The sequence below is a fragment of the Cynoglossus semilaevis genome, chromosome 3, assembly GCF_000523025.1.
Source record: "Cynoglossus semilaevis isolate Cse_v1.0 chromosome 3, Cse_v1.0, whole genome shotgun sequence".
Taxonomy (NCBI): domain Eukaryota; kingdom Metazoa; phylum Chordata; class Actinopteri; order Pleuronectiformes; family Cynoglossidae; genus Cynoglossus; species Cynoglossus semilaevis.
Window position 1 is genome coordinate 4,893,413 of NC_024309.1, and position 8,644 is coordinate 4,902,056.

The 8,644-nt window shown below is 41.4% G+C and overlaps 1 protein-coding gene across 2 annotated transcripts in view; it reads left to right on the forward strand.

The window, feature by feature from the left end:
- The first annotated feature begins 2,408 nt into the window (after positions 1 to 2,408).
- Positions 2,409 to 8,644, forward strand: part of sema5a (sema domain, seven thrombospondin repeats (type 1 and type 1-like), transmembrane domain (TM) and short cytoplasmic domain, (semaphorin) 5A) — a 118,844-nt gene continuing 112,608 nt past the window's right edge. For both annotated transcript variants that reach the window (XM_008307588.3, XM_025054394.1), the window contains exons 1-2: positions 2,409 to 2,510; positions 2,630 to 3,250. The gene's annotated coding sequence lies outside the window, so the exon portion shown is untranslated. The remainder of the gene's footprint in view (positions 2,511 to 2,629; positions 3,251 to 8,644) is intronic.

Below are 8,644 nucleotides of genomic sequence, written 5' to 3' on the forward strand. Positions count from 1 at the left end.
CATCGCCTTAAGCAGAAAAACGTGTATTCTGGAGACATAACACAACACAAACATGGACTCCTGATATGGCCCGGCGGTCACAGGTCATTCAGACATTCAAGGACTTGGATTGTTGAATCACAATTTTGTTTTATTGTTGCTTTGAATTTCTTGTTTATTTGCCAAACACTGTCAGTGCCTCTGCTGTGCCACGTCCTCATCCAATCTGTTCCTATATTTTAAGAAAACAGATTTTCTCCCTTTGTGTCTCCCTTTGCTGCAAGAAAAAGAATAGAAGATACCCACGCATTTCCCACAGTAGCGTCAAGGCCACTTGAAATGTAAATCTTTGCTTTATTTTCTTTCCGTAGTGGGTTTTCTGAAAATAACCTGATTTCAGAATTCGGATACAAAGTGCAAACGCTGGAGCCACTGAGGCACGTTCCTAATGAAGAGGCGTATTAACAGGCTGCTGGTGGCTCCACTGTACGTGTCTGTCAAAGAGACAGACGTAGACTTGGTGTCGCAGCCTTACAGCTGTTAGCGACACTCTCTGTAGCTGTGGAGCCTGGTGGAGGCGGCGCTCATTGCTCAGGGATAAACAGGTAATTGAACTGGGGATATGTCAGTGAAATGCATTTGGTATACACACACGAACACACACACACAGCCTTGCACAACTATTCTTGGGACTAGACATTTACTTTCATACAGTTGCCCAAACAGAACTTTTTGCTAACAATACCCAGGTAATGCAGGATCTAAACCGTGGTCGGACTTAAAGTCACCCATTTAGCCTTTCAAGGTAAATTCTGGAGTACGAGTTTCTGGCTCTCCTTTATCCACAGGAGAGCTTTTAAACATAGACAAAAAAATACATGCTAACTCGCACAACGTAATTTCTTCAAGATTCAGAATTTTCAACTATATTTTTGTTTTATAATAATTTAATTTAAAGCAAAAGTATGTGCTTCTCTTACTGTAGAATCAAGCAGTGCTGCTCATTGCAACAAAACTTTGAACATTCTGAATAGTAACACATCATATACAAACTTTATTTAGATGAATGATTGCCACCAACTGGATCTACCCGAAAAGAGATCTATTTACATTTATCTACATCTATTCTTTATGTGACCCATTTTAGATAATACAATTTCTACATAATTTTCTTGTTACAGTGGTTTTAAGGCAAATTAATTTTAATTTCAATATTTTCTGTATTTGTCTCACAGTGGTAATTTCACCACTCATTTTATGTCAGTGTTTTCAAGCCAAAGCTGTGATTGTCAGAGTGCGAGAGTAAAATAAGAAGGTGAACACAAAGGTCTAATGAGAATAAGTGCTTTTAAATGTGCAGATTTTTTATCCTTGATTTCCACATTTTCAAAAAAAAAAAAAAATTAATGACAATGTCTTTATGTTAGTGCTTGGAAAATGGACCAGAGCATGCACATGGAGTGTTATTTTATGTTGTATTTAAGAATACATACACGATTTGTGCAATATCATGAACTAAATACAAAGTAATGGAACCACTGCTGTATAGATACAGTATATACAGAGCTATGAAATGTTTTACTGTTACCAAAACCTCTAAGCTGGCCTTTTCAGGGGTCGGCACAGTGGCCTCCATCTCTCCTCTTCTCTCTTACATCAAACGCCCTTCCCCCTTTACTATTGAAATCCATCCTCCCAGCAATATATTCACTTTATTCACCACATGTTGTAGCAGGTATCCCTGCTAGCATAACTAAACTGCCAGATTGGTGTTTTCAAATCACGTTACTCCTGTCAAAGGTTTCAGCGTCTTCCATCTGTCACCTCCAGCTCAACATCCCGTGTTTACACGATTCCACTGTCTGTGAAGCCAATAATCACAGCAGATCAAAGTATATCATTTAAAAAACCTTTCCTTCTTACTTTGGTTGGTATTTCTCTAGAATCTCCACTGCAGCTCCTACCATAACGATGACCAAAAGCCCCTCAGGAATCAGTTTCTTCTTCATTAAGATGTTTGTTCCCATATCAGGGGGGTCTGAAACCAGCAACAAAACAGGTGTCTTTTTTTTAATCATTTTACCAAGAAAAGGCAATTCACTGAGAGCTGTACTAATATTATACTATCTCCTTATAATACTGGTCTGATGAAACACATTCAGGCTAATTTTGGTCCATTGTTGGAGGACATTGCAGTGTGGCTAAAGAGCCTCATGTGGCTTAGAAGCTACAGGCATGTATTCTAGGGCCCCATGATTAAGTGGGCCCCACAATGAAATTATAATACTGACACAAAATAATATGTTAATTTTCTGAAATGATAAGTTTTATGTAAAACAGAATTAAAAATGTGTGTGTTAGGGCCCAGTAAAGATTATTTTCATGGGTCTCAAAATCCCTAGCTGTGCCCCTGGCCACAGCCTACACACCTGCGGGGGTTTAAAGTGATTTTGTTTGTGTATTACAGGTGTGTGCTAAACTGACTGGACGTCTTCAAACGCAACATTAAACCGTCGCTGTTTCAAAGTCTGGTGGGTAAAATGAGTGTTTTGTTACTTTTTGAGTCCACAGATCATAACAGAGTGGTGAAAATGTCAAAATATCGTAAACTGTCTCCGCTGTTGTTGTCTGACTCATTTTCCACCTGCAGGACAGCTGTGCGCCGCTGCCACGTCTCCTCGCTGTTTGGAGTGGACGCGCAAAGTGGGGGCGCACTCCTCGGGTTCCAAAAACCCTGCTGCTGCTGAGATGCGCAGCTGTGACTGAGAGCAGCCAACAGTGGTGGACACTACACCTTCCTTCCTCCACCTCTTGGCACGTCTGTGCACACAGAAGAACTGACTGTTCGCGCTGAAAGAGAAGTTTTGTGCCTATGTGTGTTTTTCAGCGCGGCTGCTTCCTCGCGCACTCGTACCCTCCACCTCCACACAGCGGAGGCACATTGTCTGTGACGCAGCGCGACAGTGCGGTGTCCGATTACACACCGTGCGCTGAGGAGACGCCGGCACAGAGCGCTCCTCTGTGGAGCAGAAATAGCCCGAAGAGAGCCGCGGAGGGGACGAGCGGAGAAATCACTGCAGAGAGACGGAGGAAGGAAGACAGACGGAGTTTAACCGACGACTCTTTCTGACGAGACAAAGAGCCAAACTGAGGATATTTCATCTGCGGCTCATCTTTATTTCGTGATCCACCTCACCTCTCCTACCAGCGGGTCAGGACGCGCAGCTCCACTCTCTGCTAGATGAACGGGAGTTGTTGGACACCTCACCTGGTAAGACCCCAGAAATATTTTTATTATAGACTGCGCACGGGCTTTTGTTATCAGATGCCTCTGAAGCTGTTCATTTAAATACAAGACAATTATCTTCTGTCAGAAGAATCCAGTGTTTTTTCCCCTCTCTTTTCTTGTCCTTTGTCATATTTCAACCATTTGTCACCGTTTTTAAATAATCGAAAACAGACATTGCTGCAGAACTGGTAAAAATCCCACCATCTTTAAGAACAACATTCTAGTTATTATCTCCAAATCTAGAAGCTCTGAACGCAAATATCACTTTGAGAAGTTTAGAATTTTTCTTTGACCACTTGGTGGTGCTGACAGAGTGCAACCTTTCCCAGGTCCCTGACTGTGCTTTCATCAAACCTTTAATTAATGTAAGTTCTCTCTCCTTCTCCCTCTCTCTATATATACTTTTTTCTTTTTGTCTTGTGCTCATGCATTTTCATCTATACTAAAATCAGCAGAACTGATTCTGCAGCTCAGGTCCCCAGCACTCCTGCTGCAGGTGCATGAGTGGATTAAGAGAAAGGAGAAAAATATGTTCTGAATCCTTTCCTTTAAATTTATCTGAGCTCACTCCAGCGTAAATTCAAATTTGCTGTGCCATAATGATTTTTTTTACTCAGTGTGAAAACCATGCATTTCTAACTACTTTTCTGTGTGCCTCTGAAACATTCACTCTTCCATTCTTCAGTTGTGATTATGACAGCCACGAATGAACAAACAACACTGAATTCTTTTTTTATAATAATATTTTTTATTATTATTTTTGATCTGTCTCTGGAGTTTTTCAACCTGATGGCAAAGTCAGTGCAGAATATTTGAATGCTTTATATAGAGCTATATACAGTATTTATACAGTATCTGAACACAAGCGTCACTTAAACCTTTCCAATGTGGAAAATCTCTGCAGAATTTTTCCTTTTACTTATTTATGCTGCATCACAAATGACACAAATAAAGGTTTTTTACTCAAAAGACTGAAAACAAATGAATGGCAGAAAATTGAAAGCAACTTTTTGAGCTAATGCTGTGAATGGAAGCTGGATCGATGGCAGTTTTAACTGATGTGCATCATTGTTGCGAGTTTCGCCCCTGACTCTTAACTCCCATGCAGCTCAGACTCAAATGGAAATTGTTTTAAAATTATTGTTGTTGTTTTTTACTTGAAGCCCAGAAGCATGTGCTGTTCTTTAATAGAAAATATGCTAATGTGTTTCCCTAGTAAGCAGAGACAATACTGGATTTTCTTATTTAGTTGATATAGCAGTAACAGAGGTCTGTGGCTGTTCTGGTTCTGCTGTGTTTTCGTATTGAAAGGCTTCGGTTCACTGATTGTTTGTCTACAGAGGTGAAGAGTGATGAGTGAAGAGAATTCCTCCCTTCACACATATGTTTACTGATTTGAAGAAGACAAAAAAAAACCCCACACTCCCTTCATCGGGTTGATGCGCTCCCTTTAGACCCACTGTGTCCAGCCCTTTATTAGATGGTAAAATCCCTCAGGAGTAGAAGAAGGGAAAATAAATGAAAAAGAAGCACCAAAGACACTGAGAGGGATGGAGCGAAAGTGTTGAATCAAGATGAAACCATGCCTTTGGGCAACAGAGGCCATTTGTACTTTGGATGAAGTTTAAAAGAAACGCTGCATGAAGAAAAGCATCATTAGACGTGCAGTGGCTCTCCAAATCATTGATCACTTCATTAAACGGCAATCTTTGAAGAGTTAAAATAATGGAAGAGTGAATAAAAACTAAAATAACTGCAAAAACAACACTGATACATGGTGGCTCGTATCGTCTCCTCATCTTTTAGATCTTGCTGCTTACTGATCCTGGAAACGCAGATGTGTATCTGGATTTCTATGTGTTTCTTTGTTTGATTATTTTTTTAATACAAATCAAACAAGTCCAACTTTACAGTGTTCATTCATTGGCTGACTCTTTAAAGATGCAAAAATAGATGCAGGTACTTAATGAAATAATGGACAGGTTAATTAATTGATGGAAGTGTTAGCGCCGACCCTGGAGACCATTTATATTGACATCCTGTCCGGTGGATTCATATTAGACATGAGCAGCCGATCCAGATGCGACACATTGCGGTGCAGCATATGATTAGCATGATTGATATTTTCTCTGTGTTGGGATTTTGCCCGCCCGCTGACACAGAACACCAGCACAAACACAGCAATTAGTCCCAGCCGAGAGAACTCCACCGTGAAAATGACCCAAGCGGCCCCGGCGGGGCTATGTGGTTGCCATGGAAACCGAATGACTGACAAACCCATTGTCATCGACCTTTGTGATTCAGCATCCCTCTTGGGGTCGAGCCCTGTTGGGAGCGAAAGTGAAAGGCATTGTCATGCACGTGTAAACTAAACAGCCTTTACCCTCTTGGCCCCTCTTTGCTCTTTCAGGACCTTTAGCTACTTATTTATCTGACACCAGCAGGATGGCACTTCGGGATCATTTGCTTGTACACACAGCCTCACAAAAGACGTGACTTTTATTGGCTGTGAAATGCACGGAAGCTCTGATTTTTACAAATCCTCCTCAGTGGATGATTTATTGCCTGTACGCTCAGTAAACTCCGGGACTCAGACAGTAGTTAAAGCTGTTTGCTGTACTTCCCTGTGTCGTTCACTACCACGGGCTATTTATACATCACAACCACTTCGCCATTATTTCATTCCTGCCTTTGTTTTTGCTGTCACTTGTTATTCCAAGATGATAGTAGCTGCAAAGAAGCACTCCCCACTAGAAGCATTGATTGGCAAGTTAAACAGGAAAAGTTACATCTTATAAAACTTTGAATAAAAATGTGTTGTCGGTTGTCAGAGTCAGTGCTGAAAAAATTACAGCATGGCACTCAATTTCTGTCAAAAATATGATGCGCAGTGTTTAGAATGTAAGTAAAGTTTATTTAAATCCAAAGTCCAGTGGTGAGCAGGTGAGCACAAGCCAGGAGAACTCATTACACTGTGCTTTACTCAAGTAACATGCTCAAAATATAAGTACAAGTGCATTGCAACATGAACTGCTCTATCAAAAGCTGCGATGCATTTGCTTAGAAATTGTTACTGTCACATAATTACAATTTGATGTAAAAATGAGTACAATTTCTAAATAATTTAAAACTGCCCGGCCCTGATCAGAAGTCATCGTTAAACGTTTTGAGTTTTGTGCTCGTGGGCAAGGTAGTACAGGGTTTTTTGATCCGTCCTCATGTTGGGAACATTGTCAGGAAGAATGCGTGATGTTCGTTATTTCCTTTTCCAACACCTTCTCCATATGTAGCCAGCTGCTGTGAGGTTGCCATGACTACCTCATGGTTTCCTGCAGGGGACTTGAGTGCCCACCATTCACACAGAAGAAGAAAACGCTGGCAAGATAAAAGTTTATCTTCCATGCTACTTGTGCTCTTTAAAGGCCAGAATGGCAACAGGTTGCTATAGAGATCGGCAGGAAGTGGGGCATCAGGGAGGAAGCGTTTGTTTATCATCCTTTCCAATCCTTTTCCAATCTGGACAATGCCTATGTTGCTGCCATAGAGACATAGAGAGGCTATGACATTAACATGTGCACACAAACTGTCCCTTTATTATCTGTTATTTAAAAAACACCACTGCAAACTTAAATACGGCTGGATGTGAGCAGTGTGAACAGCAGGAACACAAAATACAAATGATTATTGTAGAGGTGAAAAAAGTTTGTGTGTATGCCGGTGCACAAAACACACAAAGACACAGCCGCACCACTTCTCACTTCCTTGTAAAACAGGCAGTGGAAGCTGTGGTAATTTCACACTGCATGCTAAACAGCAGAAACAGCACAGAGGCAGGTGTAGGAAATAATTTGAGCTCACAGAGTGGAGGGGAAGCTCAGGCAGGCGATATGTGATCCTGGGTGCACCATTATTTCTGCTGCTTGGCTCCAAGAATGAATGTCTGTGGCTGGAGTTAAACATCTAGATTTGTGTCTTTCCATCCAAGTGCGCTGCTACGAGTTATTCTACTGCCGTCCCTTTACCGACTCTTACCTCAAATCCGCTGGGGAATCTGTCTTTTACCCACCATGTGGGCGCACAAGCAGAAGACAGACTCTATTTGGGTCACAATTAAATAATCCCTAAAGCCTCTTCCTCACTGGGGCTGCAGCCAGGAGGATACATGAAAGGTTAAACAGAGATTGGCCCCAAACTTCTGTGACAACAGGAGAGGCAATTATTTCAAAGTTTCAGAGATTGTTGTGCCTCGGTGGGAGGCAACCTCAGAAGAAGACGAGGGAGAAGGAGATTAGGGAGAGGGAGCGTGTCATGAGTGAGGGGAGAAGGAGGTGAAGAGGATCTTAAATTAAGAGATGGAGCATAAAGGAGTGAAGAGGCTTCGCTAGTCTTTGTTTATTGACTGATTGAGTGTCACAGGGCCATTTGAAGGGTGAAATGAGTCATGAGTTGTGACCAAACACACGGGACACACACACACACTCTCTCCCACACTTTTTTTTGTCTCCGGGCTGTCACCCAGCTGTATTTCTCCGGGAGATGAATGACTGTGAAGCATGAATGAGAGGATCATTTGATAGCACTGCTCAGCTCGTATATTTCTCCTTTATGGAAGCGTCTTCTTTCAGGCTCCAGCCTGTGCCCTGGTGGTGCGAGTAAAACTGGGCTGCCTACCATGAGATTTTGACAATCTTCACTATTGTCACAGCCCGTGTGTGCGTTCGACGTTATTTATTTATTGAAGTGTCATGGGACGTTTTGTTTGCCATGTGTTTTTTTGGTATCATCAGAAAGAGGTAATGGAGCTTAGGCTTTCATTGGTTGGAGTTTTAATCCTGCAGGAGACATGCATGGCTGTGTCTTATCTTCACCAAGCGTATCATTGCACAATAAAAAAAAAACCTTTTGATGTGATATGTTTGGAACTATCAGTTTGGAACTATATCCCCCACACTGCAAATAACCATAGAGGCAGTAATTTAAGCAGTAAGTGGATATAAATAGAGGAAATCCTTTAAATGTTTTCAGCAAATCAAAACTTTAAAACCAAAACAAACGCTTGATTGGAGCCATATCCGTAAAGAGACTTGCAGCAGGACGCTGCCATCCACATGAATGAGAAAACTAAATTTCGCTGTGTACCATATTAATATACTTTTTATTTTCTTCTCCCAATATGCGGTTTGTGATACGATCTGATAGATAACACAGTCCACTACTTGTAGATCTGCCTGAGAAGAAAAGTAGGAACAGAATGGAGATACAAAAAGGAGATTAGCTGAGAGATAAAGCAGGCGTGCAGTGAAGATAGAGGTTAAAGGATAAAGAATGTAAGTTTCTCCGAGTGGAAGCATATGACTTTTGAATGGAAAAAAAAAT